This window comes from Leopardus geoffroyi, chromosome D1 (assembly GCF_018350155.1).
Source record: "Leopardus geoffroyi isolate Oge1 chromosome D1, O.geoffroyi_Oge1_pat1.0, whole genome shotgun sequence".
NCBI lineage: Eukaryota > Metazoa > Chordata > Mammalia > Carnivora > Felidae > Leopardus > Leopardus geoffroyi.
In genome coordinates this window covers 87,308,538-87,326,985 of record NC_059329.1, presented here as the reverse complement: position 1 = coordinate 87,326,985, position 18,448 = coordinate 87,308,538, and positions in this window count along the sequence as shown.

Genomic DNA, 18,448 nt, shown 5'->3' with positions numbered 1-18,448 from the left:
AGTTGCTTAATTGCTCTGTGCCTGAGTGCCCTCACCTGTGGCGTAGAGTTTTGTGAAGATTACACAAACTAATTCATGTTAAGAATTTTAGTACTTGGTCCTGAAACTTTAGTGCTTAAAATTATGTCACGATGGTATGTGCGTCGAATTTTTCACGCATCCTTCTCTGAAAAATAACAACAACAACAAAAACAAATCTTTATCTGGCCCAGGAGAGCAATGTTTAGAGGTCATGGTTAGGAGGGCATCTTGCTGGCCATGGAAAGAAAATTGGTGCCTCCTCCAAAGTAACTGTGGGTCAGGAGGATAGGGACAGAGTTTGCTATGAAAATGGAGTGAAGGCGAAAAAAGAAGGGAAGGGAGGGTTGTCAATGGGAAGTTGCAACTAGGGAATCCAGGGGTGCCCTGCTGAGGTACTTCTGAAAGGGTGAAGGATCTAAGTAAGGGACCAATAATTCATTGCCAGATACATGCCTGGGTTTGTTTTATTTTGTTTTGTTTTTTTGCCCCAAATTTGGGTATTTTGTAATCATTTTAAAACTTTGGTACATATAATAAATATCTCGTTAAGGAGGATACCTGTGTGATCAGGTTATAAATTAGAATGCTTTTAGGTGTGAATTCATTACTTTGCTTATTGGAAGAAGCCCCTGCATGTGGTTTAGAGAATACAATTCTAAGAATATATACATGTGGTTGTTTCAAAGAATACATACTTAAGAAGCTGTGACCCAGAATCCCAATTTAGTGCGTGGGGCAGGGGCAATCTGAAGATTTAGAAAAGGTGCCAGCTGGTTACTCCTTTTTTTAATGTGCTCTCTCCCCCTGGTGGTAGTAAAACCTGCCCTCAGGTCTGTTCAAGCAATTTCCTCTGTAATTTCTCAGTTGGTTCCTGCTGGCAGAGATAAGATACAATTTAGGACCTGTTTCAGGCATTCAACAGACCAGTTAGCTTTAGCCTGTCCCAGGCTGCCTTAATGAATAAAAATACACGTTCAGTTAAAAAAAAAAAAAAAAAAAAAAAAAAGTGTGTGTGTGTAGGGGGGTGGCCTGGGTAGCTCAGTCAGTTAGATGTCCAACTTTGGCTCAGGTCATGATGTCTGGGTCCATGAGTTCAAGCCCAGCTCTGTGCTGACAGCTCAGAATGTGAAGACTGCTTCAGATTCTGTGTCTCCCTCTCTCCCTTCCCCTCCCCTGCTTTCTCTCTCTCTCAAAAAAAATAAACATTAAAAAAATACACGTTCAGGGTCACCTGTGTGGCTCAGTGTGCTGAGGGTCCAACTTCAGCTCAAGTTATGATCTCACCTTCACCGTTCATGAGTTCAGGCCCAGCATCGAGCTCCGTCCTGTCAGCATGAGCCTGCTTCGGATCCTCTGTTCCCCCCTCTCCTCCTGCCTGCACCTCCCGGACTCATGCTCTCTCTCCCCAAAATGGATAAATGTTAAAAAAAAAAAAAAAAGTTCATCCTCATCGCTTGGGAGAGAAAAAGCTCGTACTATTTTTGAAAACAAATCTTGACAAACACTAGTATTGGGTCTTTTGAAAAAGTCAGGTGACCTTAATGATGATTTTGATAATTTATATAACATTTCAAATAATTTTTACCAGTTTGTGCTTTATTTGTTTATCTCACCTGAGATGCTGTATTTCTTTTTCCTGACCTAACCACATTCTATGCACCCAGGAGGCCTGACTCAAATCCCACCATCTTCACTGGACAGATTGTACTCTGATGTATTTCTTTTCCGACCACCAATGGCACTTACCAAGTACGTTATTATTTAGTGCTCCCTCGCCCAGCTTGAACAGATCTTACCTAATTATTTAAGCACACACACAGTGATTGCCTAACAAAATTGGAAAATTGTCAAGGGCAGAGAGCATTTTTTCTATTTATTTATTTATTTATTTATTTATTTATTTATTTATTTATTTATTTTTAAATTTACATCCAAGTTAGTTTGCATATAGTGCAATAATGATTTCAGGAGTAGATTCCAGTGATCCATCCCCTATGTATAACACCCACTGCTCATCCCAACAAGTGCCCTCCTTAATGCCCCTTACCCATTTAGCCCATCCCCCCATCCACAACCCCACCAGCAACCCTCAGTTTTGTTCTCTGTATTTGAGTCTCTTATGTTTTGTTCTCCTTCCTGTTTTTATATTATTTTTGCTTCCCTTCCCTTATGTTCATCTGTTTTGTATCTTAAATTCCACATATGAGTGAAGTCATATGATATTTGTCTTTCTCTGAGTGACTAATTCCGCTTAGCAGGCAGAGAGCATATTTTAACCTTTCCGATTTCTTTTAGTATCTAGTGTTACGCATATAATAGATCTCTTAATTATCCTTATCAAAATACAGTCTTAAAAAAAATCAGCTTTGCAACGTAAGTGTTCATCAATAGATGAGTGGATAGAGAGGATGTAATATATATATATATATATATATATATTTATATTATGTATATTTATAAATATATATTTTAATGTATTATGTATTTAATATATATGCACACGCAATGGGATATTACTCAGCCATAAGAAAGAATGAGTTCCTGTCATTCATGGCAACATGGATGGAACTAGAGGGTATTATGTATTATGCTAAGTTCAATAAGTCAGAGAAAGGCAAATGCCATATGATTTCACATATAGATAGAAAAAACAAAATAAAAAACCAAATTGAAATAAGGTAAAAACAAAATAAATGAACAGACATACAAATAAATAAAATGTTTATTCATTTAGGCTATTACAAAGTCTTAAAAGCTTAAAGAGTAAATATACATGATGCTGAAAATATCCTCTTCTGTTACCTAGGAGGAACATTTTTTTTTCACAGGTAGTTTGCATTATTTGGTTTAGATTAATGTCAGTTCAAATGAGTGCATTCAACAAGTTTGAATCCATCGCTCATAATTTAGAAAAAAAATTTAGATTTGCATGTCCTTACAATGGCCTTTTTGACCCTGGGTCTATCAGGACTTTAAAGATACTCTAGGGGTGCCTGGCTGGCTCAGTTGGAAAAACATGCAACTCTTTGATCTCAGGATTGTGAGTTTGAACCCCACATTGTGTGTAGAGATTGCATAGACAAACAAATTAATTAAATAAAATAAAGCTACTCTAAAAATCGCAGTCTAGGGGCATGTCTCTGGCTGAGTCTGCAGAACATGCAACTCTTGATATTGGTATTGTAAGTTCAAGCCCCATGGTGAGCATAGAGCTTACTTAAAAAAAAAAAGAAAAAAGAAAGAAAGAGAAGAAAAATAAACATCATAGTCTAAAATAAAAGTTTCAATAAAATATTCTGACAATGGTTTCTACCATTACACACTTTTAAAAAATGCACATAAGTGGGGTGCCTGGGTGGCTCAGTTGGTTAAGTATCCAACTTTGGCTCAGGTCATGATCTCTGGGTCCGTGAGCTCGAGCCCTGCGTCGGGCTCTGTGCTCACAGCTCGAAGCCTAGAGCCTGCCTTGGATTCTGTGTCCCCCTCCCTCTCTGCCCTTCCCCTGCTCTCACTCTGTGTGTGTCTCTCTCTCAGAAACAAACACTAAAAAAAAATTTTTTAATAAAAAATAAAAATTAAAAAAAATAAAAAATGCAGATTCATGTCTTCCACCCCACTTTTTGATTTCTTGCTTCTGGGGTGGTGTCCCTGACAGTCTTCATCATTTTTTAACTATGGTAAAAATAGACAAATCATCATATTTAACATGTATCACTGATATGCAGAATGCAGAATGTCAGTGAACCACATTTTGAGAAACACTTCTCTAAAATCTCAAAGTTTCCTTTTCCCTGATAGGACATTTTTCATAGGTTATAAGTTCCAAGACTGCAGGAATTTTTGTCTTTTCACTGCTATATCCTCAGTACTTAGTTCAGAACCTAGTTCATAATTAGCTCTTAACAATTTTTGTAAATGCCTGAAAAAAATAAAATATTTCAGCTGCAGTAAGTATCAAGAAAAGTATGTATAATTTTCTGTATACATAGTTTACTTGATATAATGGTATATCCTAAGCTTTCTGTTTTAAGAAGCATAAAAGTTTTAATGTAAACTTCTGTACAATTTTACTTGGAAAGTTAAATCATAGAAGATTGAGTACCAAATTGGTATTTTTAAAAATTTTTTAATGTTTATTTAGTTTTGACAGAGAGAGAGAGACAGAGCGTGAGTGGGGGAGGGGCAGAGACAGAGGGAGACACAGAATCCCAAGCAGGCTCCAGGCTCTGAGCTGTCAGCACAGAGCCCAACGTGGAGCTCAAACCCATGGACCCCGAGATCATGACCTGAGCTGATGCCAGATGCCTAACCAGCTGAGCCACCAGGAGCCCCTAAAATTAGTATTAGTAATGACTTGCCATTCATGTGATTTCAAATACAGGACTTTTAAACTTTTCTTATTAGTTGAAAGCTGTGGGTGCTATGGAAGAATTAGAATAAACTATGTTCATCATAAGTATTTTGTAGAAATATTTGTTATCCACAGTCCACCCCCTTTGTTCTTTATGTTGACCATAAATCAACAATGGCCTTTCTCATGGAACAGTGAAATACACTAAATCGTTGTTTTATTTTTTGTTCTATACAAGTTTCAACAAATTAAAAACTAATATGTATCATGACTAATATTTAGAATGTAATAATGCATGTAGCAAAGTGCTGTGACTATTTTGGGCAGATAAACTAATAAACAGAGATAAACTATGACCTCATAATTTTATTAAGGCCCCCAAATTTGGCTTAGATCAACCATTTTCTTTTACAAATGGTGTTTCTTTTTTTCCCCATAAAATGGACATAGCTTTATTTTTCTTCTGAAGCAATACATGCAAAGTCTAACACATTACCACTGGGTGTTTAAAGATACAAAACTTTTTAGATTCATAAGCATTTAATTCCTCTAATTAAAAAAGAATTCAAGGGGCACCTAGGTGGCTCAGTTGGTTAAGTGTCTGACTCTTGATTTTGGCTCAGGTCATGATCTCATGGTTCATGAGTTTGAGCCCCATGTTGGGCTCTGCACTGACAGTGTAGAGCCTGCTTGAGATTCTCTCCCACTCTCTCTGCCCCTCCCACACACACTGTCTCTCTCTCTCTCAAAATAAATACACTTAAAAAAAAAAAAGTCAAGATACTGTTTATTACCCAAGAGTCAACATCAGTTAATAATAGCTTATGTCCCTCAAACTTCTCTTCAAATGATCTTTAAAATCCTAAAACTAAAATGGGTAAACATTTTCCAAAGCTGGAGGGCTTGGGTGGCTCAGTAGGTTAAGCACCCAACTCTTGATTTCGGCTCAGGTGTTGATTTCCCGGTTGGCAAGATCCAGACCTGAGTTGGACTCTGTACTGACATCTCGGAGCTTGCTTAGGGTTCTCTCTCTTACTCTCTCTCTACTCCTCCTCCACTCGTTTTCTCTCTCTTTCTCAAAATAAATAAAAAAAATTAAAAAAAATTTTTTTTCCAAAGTTAACTACCTCAAACTTCTTTTCAAATGATCTTTAAAATCCTGAAACTAAAATGGATAAGAACAGCCTTTGCCAATAGCCATGAAACACAAAGCTTAGGGGATGCCTGGGTGGCTCAGTCGGTTGAACATCCAACTTCAGCTCAGGTCATGATCTCACAGCTCATGGGTTCCAGCCCCACATCGGGCTCTGTGCTGACAGCTCGGAGCCTGGAGCCTGCTTCGCATTCTGTGTCTCCCTCTGTCTCTGCCCCTAACCCACTCGCATTCTGTCATTGTCTCTCTCAAAAATACATAAACATAAAAAAAACAAAACAAAAAAACACAAAGCTTAGTACTTCAACTATTCCTCTTGTCTCACTGGTTGCTATTCCTCTGTCTCCTTTCCTTTGATATCTACTTTCCTCTTCTCTCTGCCTACTAATGTTCAAGTGTCCCAGAGCTCAGTCCTTTGTCCCCTTCTCTATTATTCACTTCCCTGTCCAGTCTTGTGTTTTTAAAAACCTCTTGAAGACTTCCAAAATTGTATCTCTAAACACTTCATTAAAACTCCAGCCTCATTTATCTACTGCCAGCTCTCCATCTCCACTTGGATGTCCAGTACACATCCCAAACTTAACATGCCCCAAAACAAACTCCTGATCATCCCCCCTCTAAATCTGTTCCACACCAACTTTCTCCAGCTCAGTTCATGGCAGTGCCAGCTCTCTAGTAGCTTAGGCCAAAAATCTTGGGGTCATCCTTGACTTCTTTCTTCCACTCCCTATACCCAATTCATGAGAAAATCTGTTGGCTCCATATTTCAAATATATCCAGAATCTGACCACATCCCACTACCTCCCTTCCTACTACCCTGGCCTGAGTCACTACTGTCTTTTATCTGGACTGCTACAGTAGCTTCCTTGTTGACCTTGCTTTTCTCTTTGTCCCCACCCTTTTCAGTCTTTTAACAAGGCTGCTTGAGTAGTCCTTAAAACATAAGTGACGTTATGCCACAGATTTCCTTTCTGCAAAGGCTACCTACGCTGTACCTTTCCCTCATTCCATTCCAGCTACACTAGCTTTCAAACCTGTTCCATGAACACACCCGGTACACTCCTACCTCCCGGCCTCTGTATGGCTGTTCAGTGTGCCTACAGGGCTCCTTGCCCGAATGTAGACATGGTTACTTCTCTCAAATTCTCCACATTTTGGTTTAAATGTCACCTTCTCAACAAGGGTTTCCTTAACCATCCTATTTAAATACTGCAGTCACCACCTCATCTTCCATAGCATTCCTCAGCACTCTGGGTCTCTCTTAATTAGGTCTTTCTCTCTTTTACCAATTTCTTTTTTAAAAAATTTTTTTTTTAACGTTTATTTATTTTTGAGACAGAGAGAGACAGAGCATGAACGGGGGAGGGTCAGAGAGAGAGGGAGATACAGAATCCGAAACAGGCTCCAGGCTCTGAGCCATCAGCACAGAGCCCGACGCGGGGCTCGAACTCACGAACCGCGAGATCATGACCTGAGCCGAAGTCGGACGCTTAACCGACTGAGCCACCTGGGCGCCCCTCTTTTACCGATTTCTTATCTCTTTCTAATAGATATATTGACTTTTTAAAAAATTGTTTACTTATTTATTTTTCAGAGAGAGAGAGAGATGGAGAGAGAGGGAGACAGAGAATCCCAAGCAGTTCCGTGCTCTCTGCACAGAGTCCGACTCTGGGCTTGAACTCAAACACTTTTACACCATGACTTGAGTTGAAATCAAGAGTTGGAGGCTTAACTGACTGAGCCACTCAGGAGCCACATATACTGACTTTAAAAAAAATCTATTGTGTGTTGTCTATTTCTTTCCCCTCCCCCAATGTAATCTCTATGTAGGTAAGATACATTGATGTAGACTGAGTACCTGGAAGAGTGCCAGGCACACAGTAGGTGTTCAATGAATAGTTGATGAATTAAGGATTGAAAACGAGACTGTCCTTTCCATGCTATTAGGTTCTTTTATTTACACTGCAGAATTGTCCCATAAACTCCATTTTGAGTTTTTTCAGGTTTTTTTTTTTTTTCCATTCTTGAAAGAGGAGAGGTCTTTTTAAGTCTAATATCTGCTTTAAAACAGGGCAAAGAGATCCTTCTTGGATCTCCACGTTATACACTGTTGTGTTGTTAAATGCCTTCTCTCCAATCTTTCGACCAAGAGCTCATTGGTGTACATTTACATGACTAGATCCATAATCCAACATCCCGAGAGCTTCTTTTCTGTGTTTGATGAAATATTTGTACAAGGGCCAGCTTTCTAACTTTATATTTGATCCAGTTCCCACTCCATGTACATGGCGTGACTGTATTCAGTGTCTTTCCTGTTGCAACTTCCTCCTGGTGGGGAATCACCTCACCACCTACTGGCTTACGTTTAGTGTGGAGGTACGTGCCCTGAGGCTTTCCAACACCTGTGGCTTTGGAAGGAAGGCCTTTTGAATGTGGGGAGGGTGTTTTAATTGAACTGCTCCACTAAAGTCTCATGACCTATCCTTTCTGCCACTCTTTATTTCTCTGAATTAGGGGTTAATAGCTGGAGTCTGCCAAGATCTCCATTTACTCACCCTAGCAACATCCTGCCTTGTTTGGAAGAGTTGAAGATATCTCTGGTATTTCTCTTCAATCTTGTCTCATTCAACACTCTGTTTAGCAGATTTTTTTTTAAGTTTGGAGCATTTGGATTGTATCTATTTGTTATTGCAGATTTTTTCCTTATTTTTAAGTTCCTCTGGTCTTTTCAGTGGCAGTTTGGCAGGAACCAATTATAAATTGGTGCTCGGAAGTCCAAGAGTATATAATTTAATAATTGCCAGTAGGGTGTGTACAAAAATTTTCCATCTCTTTTGCACTTGGAAAGAAGCTTTCTGAATGCTTTCAGGATGCAGCCAGATTTGGGGACTGCTGGAATCGATCAGTGAGGCTTGTATTTAGGATTTAGAGGAAAGGCAAAATCTTGTGCTGATTATAAATGTACCCGAGAGCAATTAAGCAGGACCCTCAACTGGTCACCACTTAGCTGCTTTTTTTGCTGCAGTTCATTTTTTTTTTTTTTTTTTTTTTTCAAAACCAAAACACATTACCCGGAATACCAAGATACTGAAGGTATCCAGCCAGCATCACTGCTTGAGGGGTGTTTCAAATTAGGGTTTTTTTTTTCCTTGTTATTTCCCAATAGTTTAAGGGAACCATTCTTTATAGGATTCAGTGTTGAGTACCATAATTTTATTAGATCTTAATTATGGGATTTAATCATTTATCCATTTAAAAAATATGTATTGATTTCTTTCATGTGCTAGTCCCACAGGTGGATCCAGGCTCTGTGAGGCCTGAAACTTATCACAAGTCTGTGGGTCTTATTTATTTATTTAAATGTCTACCCATTTATTTTGAGAGAGAGAGTGAGAGAGGTGATCTGGGGAGGGGCAGAGAGAAAGAGAATCCCAAGTGGTGTGGAGCTCGAAGTGGGGCTCAATCGCACGAACCAGGAGACCATGACCTGAGTTGAAATCAAGAGTCAGACGCTCAACCAACTGAGCCACCCAGGTGCCCCATGTCAGCCCTCTTTAAAAAAAAAAAAAAAAAAAAGAAGGAGAAGGAAGAGAAAAAAAGGAGGAAGGGAAAGAGGAGAATAATACAAAATTATAAATTCAAAATTGGTTACAGACTTCTGTTTCTGGAAGGATGGAATAGAAGTACATTTCCCTGCTCTTCCTAGTAAGTACAACTAAAAACTCTAGATACTATTATAAAACAAACATAAGAAGGCTCTGAATGGTGTAGAAAAAGAAGACACACTGGCTAGGGACCAAGAATGACATGATGATGAGTTGTTTTTATTTTTTTTTTTACCTTGTATATTCCAGGCTTCGAGCTGAAGAAGCCAGGAACCTGGATACCAATGAGCATGGACAAAAAGGCCCCTGCAAAAGCCTGCTCCCTCTAGCCAGATACGAAGACTTGAAGGTAGGACGACTTGTTTCTAGTCATGGCTCTGCCATTCACAAATGTGTCTTGGAAAACACTCTCTCCAGCTCTCCATTTACAGCCAATAGCTGAGCCACCCAGACACCCCTAACGGAAACTGTTTTTAAAAATCTTTGTTAGGGAGCACCTGGGTGGCTCAGTCGCTTAAGCCTCTGACTTCAGCTCAGATCATGATCCCACAGTTCATGGGTTCGAGCCCCGAGTCAGGCTGTGCTGACAGCTCAAAGCCTGGAGCCTGCTTCAGATTCTGTGTCTCCCTCTCTCTCTGCCCCTCCCCTACTCTCTCTCTCTCTCTCTCTCTCTCAGAAATAAATAAACATTAAACATTAAAAAAATTTTTCTGTCAGGGCACCTGGGTGGCTGAGTTGGTTAAGTGTCTGACTTTGGCTCAGGTCATGATCTCACGTTCATGGGTTCAGGCCGCATGTCAGGCTCTGTGGTGACAGCTCAGAGCCTTGGAGCCTGCTTTGGATTCTGTGTTTCCCTCTCTGTCTGTCCCTCCCCCACTTGCGTTCTGTCTCTCTCAAAAATAAATAAATAAACGTTAAAAAATTTTATATTAACATTTAAAAAAATTTAAAATGATCTTTGTTTATCTTTTATTTATATTTACCCTTTTTGTGGCATTTAGATACGTGTGCTTTGAGTTTACATTTCTCTGGGACATTGACTGAAATATTTGATTAAGGCTCTTAGAAGTTATGGGCCAAGGGCGCCTGGCTGGCTCAGTTGGAAGATCATGTGACTCTTGATCTCAGGGTCATGAATTCAAGCCCCATGTTGGTGTAGAGCTTACTTAAAAAACAAAAGAGAGAGAGAGAGAGAGACAGAGAGAGAGACAGAGAGACAGAGAGAGAAACTGACCCTAAGGACACACAGTGTTTTCAATTTATGAGACAAAAACTTAAAATCAGCTATTATAAATATATTTACAAAACTGAAATAAAACATGTTTAGGGACTTAAAGGAATTATGAGAGCAATATCTCATCAAATACAGAATATGAATGAAGAGACAGAAGTTATAAAATAAAATAAAGTTGAAAAGTATAATAACTGAAGTGAAAAATTCAGTAGAGGAGTTCAACAGCATATTTGAGCTGGCAGAAGAGAGAATCAGCACAGTTCAGGATAGATTAATTGAAATTATTGGGTCTCACAAAGAGAAAGAAAAGACTGAAAGAAAATGAGCACCTCAGAGACATGTGGTACACCATCAAGTGTGTGAACATACCCATAATGAGACTGCCATGAAAAGAGTAGAGATAGAAAGGGCTAGAAAGAATATTTCAAGAACTAATGACCAAAAAAACTTCCTAAATTTGATAAAATCTGAATCAACACATTGAAAAGTTTAACAACTTCTAAGTAGGATAAAGTCAAAGAAATCCAAACATAAGCTGTCAAAAGACAAGGAGACTTAAAAATAGCAAGAGAAAAATGTCTCATTGCATACATGGGATGCTCAATTTGATTAACTTCTCATCAAAAATCATGAAGTGCAGAAAGAAGACATATTCTAAAGTGCTGAAAGAAAAAGACTCAACCAAGACTTCTCTATCTAGCAAAACTGTTCTTTAAAAAATAAAGGAGAAATTGAGATATTCCCAGACATTATTAAAGTGTTATGTTTATTAAGCTAATTGTTTAACACATAGTATATGCTTAACAAATCTTTCTTCTTCCTGTTATATTATGTATCCCCAATTTTTATTTTTTAATTAATTAATTAAGTAGGCTCCATATCCAGTGTGGAGCCCAATGAGGGGGCTTGAACTCATGAACCTGAGATCAAGACCTAAGGTGAGGAGCACCTGGGTGGTTCAGTTGGTTGAGCATCCCACTCTTGATTTTGGTTCAAGTCACAATCTCGGGGGTTGGGATTGAGCCCTGCATCAGACTCCACACTGAGGTGGAGACTGCTTAAGATTCACTCTCTTTCTCTCTACCCCCTTCCCTGCTCACTCTCTCTCTCTAAAAATAAAAAATATATATATATTTTAAAAAGAACCCTGAGCTGAGATCAAGATTTGGATGCTTAACTGACTGAGCTACTCGGGTGCCCCCACTCCTAATTTTTCAAAGTGCCCAAGGGGCTCCTGGGTGGCTCAGTCAGTTAAGCGTCCAACTTTGGCTCAGGTCATGATCTTATGGTTTGTGAGTTTGAGCCTTAAGATGGGCTCTCTGCTGTCAGCATGGAGCCTGCTTCAGATCCTCTGTCCCCCTCTCTTGCTGCCCCTTCCCTGCTCGTGTGCTCTCTCTCCCTCAAAAATAAATAAACATTAAAAAAAAATAAAAATAAATAAAAGGGCCCAGGACTGGGGTACCTGGCTGGTTCAGTTGGTAGAGCTCACAACTCTTGAAATCAGTGTCAGTGTTGTGAGCTCCAGCCCCATGTTGGGTGTAGAGATTAAAGAAGAAAAATCCTCAAAAATAAAAAATAAAAAATAAAAGGACCCAGGATGACTGGCCCAAGTATCAAGAAGAAATAATTTCTGTTTTCACTACTAGTTAATAAATCTTAGCTTATCTTCATCCTAATTTTTATTGTGGTGTAAATCTCAAAAGCAGAGCACCTTGTACGGAATGGGTACTTTATAAACTAGGTAATGAATTATAAATATTGTTTTCCAGTTAGCCAAAAATAATATTGTTTACAAAGAATGGGGCTTGGGAGCTAATGTCTTTATAGACAGTGAATTAATAGTAAATTACACCCACTAAGCTAATCATCTACTTTCTTTAACAAAATACATACACACAGAGCACTTAGGGCATGGACCATAATGGCATACTTACCAAGATAAACATTGAGTGGGATGTCAGATTGTGACTTCAAAGTTCACAACAAGCAGTCCTAAATCTAATGACAAAACTTTCTTTTATTTAAAGAACTGGATACAATGTAGTTAGTAAATCACTTTCCTATAATCTCAATATATAATAAAAACCTAATCATGCCAACATGCGTATTTGGAGTAATGTTTAATTCCCAATTGAAGGAAGTTTTGCTGCTCTCTGATTTAGAAAAAAACAGACCTTGCTCCTATTAAGGTTAATATTTATAAATGTTACATATAATAAGAAAAAGAAAAAAAATGGAACATGAAAAAAAGGACTAAGGGACAACAAAAGGTAAAAGAGAAATGTATTCCCTAATATTTCATACCTATAATAATACCTTTAAAAAAACTAATCTGGGGCGCCTGTGTGGCTCAGTCAGTTAAGCGTCCACCTTCGGGCTCAGGTCATGATCTCATGGTTCATGAGTTCAAGCCCCGCGTCGGGCTCTGTGCTGACAGCTCAGAGCCTGGAGCCCGCTTGGGATTCTGTCTCCCTCTCTCTCTCTGCCCTTCCCCTGCTCACGCTCTATCTCTGTCTCACAAATAAAGAAAATAAACATTAAAAAAATATTTTTTAAAAATTAAAAGTTTACCAAAAAACCCCTGAATTTTAAAAATTATTTTTATTGCTTAAGCTATATATATATATATATATATATATATATATATATATATATATATAAATTATATATAAAATTATATGTGTATATATATATTTATAAAATTTTTAAAATATTTTATTTTTAGCAATCTCTGCACCCAACGTAGTGCTGAAACCCACAAAACTGAAATCTAGAGTTGCATGCTCAATGGATTGACACAGCTAGGTGCTCCCTATTATTTTAATTACATTTAATTATTTTTATCACATGCAAACATGGTATAAAACTCATGGCATAGACCATTGAATTTTTTGCATAAAATCATACACTTAAAGTTTTTAACAGCTGGAGATTGACATCTGGCGTGATAGTGTGAGGAGTTCCATTGACCCATTAACCAGTAAACTGGTAAAAGTTATTTTCAAAAAACAACCAATTTGAGGTGCCTGGCTGGCTCAGTCAGTGGAGCATGCAACTCATGATCTCGGGGTTGTAGATCTCGGGGTTGTAGATCTCGGGGTTGTTGAGATTACTTAAAAATAAATTCTTAAAAAAAAACATTTGGGGCACCTGGGTGGCTCAGTTTAGCATCAGACTCTTGATTTTGGCTCAGGTCATGATCCCAGGGTTGTGGGACTGAGCCCTGAGTCTGGCTCTGCACTGAGCGTAGAGCCTTCTCGAGATTCTCTCTCTCCCTCTGCGACTCCTCCACTCATGCTCTCTCTCTCTCTCAAAAAAAAAAAATAGGGTAAAAAAAGACATTAAAAGGTCCTAGGTATAAATAAAAGGTGAAGAAACATTTATTCAAGAAAAGGTGTGAAAATTGGGGAAGAGAGAAATTGGGAAAGGAGGGTTTATTTAGGAAGGAACTGATAGCCTGTTTTTGCCTATGTGAAGTTCAAAGTGGCAAGGCTTTGACCTCTATGCTAAGAGAGTTTCACTGTGGTCTCTTCTCAATGGTAGAAGAGTTATATATAAACTATGTTCTTGCTTCTGGATAGACCAGAGATATTTTTTTTAATATAATTTTTTTAAGTTTGTTTATTTTGAGAGAGACAGAGAGTGAGCAGGGGAGGGGCAGAGAGATAGGGAGAGAGAGAATCCCAAGCAGGCTCCGCACTGTCACAGCAGAACCCAATGTGGGGCTTGAACTCACGAACTGTGAGATCATGGTTAAGTCTGATGCTTAACCAACTGAGCCACCCAGGCACCCCAGACCAGAGATAATTTTAAGCCAGTCAGTGCTGACTATTTGCAGGGCAGGCTTCAGCTTTTCTGTCATAACTGACACCTCAGTTATTGTCATGGACTGAACGTTTTTGTTCCTTGCCCCCAATTCATATGTTGAAGCTCTGACCCTCAATGTGGTGGTACTTGGAAGTGAAGCCTTTGAAAGGCAATTAGAGTTATATGAGGCCGTAAATTTGGGGTGCTCATGTTGGGGTTAGTGCCCTTAGAAGACAACAGAGAGTCTCTCTGTCATATGAGGACACAGCAAGAAAGTAGTTATCTACAAGCTAGGAAGAGAGCCCTCACCATCAACTCAACTGCTGGACCTTGATCTGGACTGACAGCATCTGGGATTGTAAGAATATAAGTCTCTGTTGTTTAAACTACCTAAGTCTGTGGTATTTTGTGATAGCAGCCCAAGAAAGCTAATATAGTGGTGCTCAGCTACCAGTCAGTGATGACTTCTCGTGTTTCTCATTTGGATCGCACAGTATTTGCTCATGAGTGTGGGCATTCTTTAAAACGACTAATTTTTGCTTTGCAATGCTTTGTGAATGGTGCTTTAACACATAATCTTTTTGATAGTGAATTGTTTGCAAACTCCTGTGATAACATTAATGCATTTGTAAAAAACCTTAACTTCCTGACTTCTACTTAAATCAAATAATGTTATCTTCTAATAAACTCAATGGAGGACTGGCATTGAAAAGACTTTTACTGATTGGCCCATTAACAGTTTTTAAGTCATTGATGAAAAGAGTATGTAAACAAGGTTAATTTAAAAAATACATTAGAAAGCCAAGTTCTTTTGGCTAAGTTGTTGCTAGTGTTTTTAATTCTCTTGCTTCACTGCTTGAAGACAGCTGCTCTCTGATGATAGCTCATTCACTTCCATAGATTAAATGGAAATTAAATAGAAAAATTAAGAGAATGGACTTTGGTCTGTTGAGAAGCACAGTGATGAGAGGTTTTCTTTTAAAGATAGAGAAAGCAGGTAATGGACCACTGACATTAATGGCATTTTCAAAAAGATTTTATTATTTAAAAAATTTTTACTGTTTTATTTTATTTTTGAGACAGAGTGAGTGGGGGAGGGGCAGAGAGAGTGAGAGGAAGACAGAAGATCTGAAGCAGGCTCTGCGTTGAGAGCGGAGAGCCCAATGAGAGGCTCGAACTCACGAATCGTGAGATCATGACCTGAGCTGAAGTCGGACACTTAACCGCCTGAGCCACCCAGGCTCCCCTAAGATTTTATTTTTAGGAAATCTCTACACCCAATGTGAGGCTTGAATTTACAACCCTGAGACTAAGAGTCACATGCCCCCCTGACTGAGCCAGTCAGGCACCATACTAATGGCATTTTGAGCTACTTACAGGCCAGCTTGAAAACACTGTCCAAATGAACACTCATGTATAAATCACCCATCTATTCAACACATACCTATTAAGAGCCTATTGTGTAAAATACTTCGTGCTGTTGGAGCGAGAAAGGTGAAGATGATGTAGATATGACCTTAAGTACTTCACAAGTGACTGGTGAGAGCAGATATGTTTCTAATCTTATACTACTGTCACAAGGTAAACTAAGCGCTGCCAGGGGGGTGTGTGTATAAAATACCTGCTTAATGATTTTAATCTAAGTCTTGCAAGTTAGTGAAAGCTTGGAAATAATGTGGTAAAGTCATCCTTCTGTTCTGCTCTCTTTGGTGCTACTGTTGAACAACTCTGCATTTCTCCCAACGTTCCAGTCTCTATAGAATCAAAGAACATTAATAGTTTTAGAAGACTTTGTTTCTTACCTCACTTTCAGGATGAGAAAATAGACACAGACTAGGCTTCACATAACATGTCTGAGGACAGAGCTAGTTTAGTGGCAAGTAGAAACCATTTTCCTGAAAACAAAGTATTATGCCTTTTTCTTCATCCAGGTTTGTGTAAAATTTCTCCCAACCTTTGAGACTTGGCTTAATCATTACTGCTTCCATGAAGCTTTGCAGGATGCTCCCCAAGTAGATAAACACTCCCTCTCGAGTATTTCACTCACAATGAGTACTTCTAACAGAAACATTCATTCACTTTTACTGGAACTTTGTTCTCTAATTATTCCAGCTGGAGTCTCAAGCCCAAAAGAGAGGAATGTGAAATCAGGGTCCCTGGGCTGTCTCTGCAGATGAGGACACAATGTAAAAAATAATGGCCACTACATTGCACTTTTTCATAAAATGCCAATATTCTATTGTACAAACTCTTGGTATTGTTGCTTTCTTCTGACGCTGCAGTTGCACATTGCTCACTAAAGTCATTAATGCCTTTATTGCAAAATGCAGTGAATACTCTCCTGTTTTTACCTTTTAATGTTCCATGTAACTTTTCTTTCATATATCCAGTTATTCATTAAATATTTAATGAGATCAGATATTGTACCAGATGCTGGGAGTGCAATGGTGAGCAAAACACACATAGGTCCCATCATATCACAGTAAAGAGCACCAGTCAAGTAACCATAACAAAGTGTGGTAAATGCTACATTACAGGAATCACAGGGCACATAATCTGGGCCAGAGGGTTAAAACCTAATCTGATCCAAAAGAAGTGATATTAAAGTGAAACGTGAAGAATTAAAAGATGAAGGAAGACTAGTTCAGCAGAGGGAACAAGAACTACTAGAGGCAAGAAAAAACACACATTTGAGGAATTTAAAGATGTTCCTTAAGCCTGGGCCACAAATGGGGGAAAAAAGGAGAAAACATTTCATTTCATAAAGTGCTTTTAACTTTATAAGAGTCTGGGTTAAAAGCAATGAAAAGACACAGAAACATTGTGAAGAGAGGAAGGACAAGGAAGAAAAAGATCCTTCTTGCTACAATTTAAGAAAAATTTCTACCATGTCCATTATTTTTTATTCTAGGTCTTAAATGATTTTCATTGTTGCCTTATTCTAAATATTGTAAGGAGCTAAATTAAAAGAAAATCTGTATTTGCTACGGGTGAAAACATCTCTCAGTGTGTTACAGGTAAATTATATGTAAAACAGAAGTGATTCTTGCAAAGCAATTTCTGGACTCCTGATTAACATCACAAAATAGATAAGGTTTAACAACAGACTACTAGGTAATTCTATCTTCCTTTTATTTGAAACCGGTCAGCTCTAAATTATTCATGCTAACTGAATAGATATATATATATATATACATATAACCTAAAATGAACAATAATCCAGAGAGTTTCTATTTCCCTTTGGAATGTGCCTTTTCATTTTCATTTAAACACAAGTATCTTTAAAATCTAAGAATTTACTTAAAGTCACACCACAGAAAAGGGCTAATCGCTAATACCTAATTTTGTGACCCATCCCAAATTGGGAATTGAAAGCATGTTCTGGGCTGATGTTAAGACTTAATATTGAGAGTGGTTTATACCTTTTTCTTTACATTTTCATATTTTGTGACTTTTTTTCATACAATAAGTATGTAACTTTATTATTTTTCTGGTAATAAAAACATTTCCATATGGAAAACAAGTCTCCTCTTACACGTATTTCTTGAGAAAGTCAGGTTAAATAATTGATTTTAGAGAGCTCCTCTGAGATACAAAATTCATTTTAAAAAACACTAATGGGGCACCTGGATGGCTCAGTTGGTTAGTTGGTTAAGTGTCTGACTTTGGCTCAGATCATATCTCAAAGTTCCTGAGTTCGAGTCCCACGTCAGGCTCTGTGCTAACAGCTCCGAGGCTGGAGCTTGCTTTGGATTCTGTGTCTCCCTCTCTCCCTGACCCTCCCCTGCTCATGCTCTCTCTCTCTAAAATAAACATTAGAAAAGAAAACCTTAGGGGCACCTAGGTGGCTCAGTCTGACTCTTGGTTTCAGCTCAGGTCATAATCTCATGGTTTTGTGGGTTAAGCCCCACATTGGGCTCTGCACTGGCAGCTGGGAGCCTGCTTGAGATTCTCTCTCCCTCTCTTTCTGCCGTTCCCCCATTCGCAGTCTTTGTCTCTCTTAAAATAAACTTAAAAAAATTAAAAGAACATTAAAAAAATAAATAAAAAATTTAAAAAAACACTAATAAAAAGAACCAGAAAGTAACAAGACATTAATAAAGCAGTGTAGAAGTGTTATCATTTAGGTTTGCAATATAATTTTAATGACTATTTTCTACGATATTTGAATAATGACTATTTCTGAAAATTAACACAATTTTAGCAACCAATGGGGAATAAAACAGGGACGTTACAAAATTTTAAAACAATTTTTGATAGAGATCATTGATTGAAGA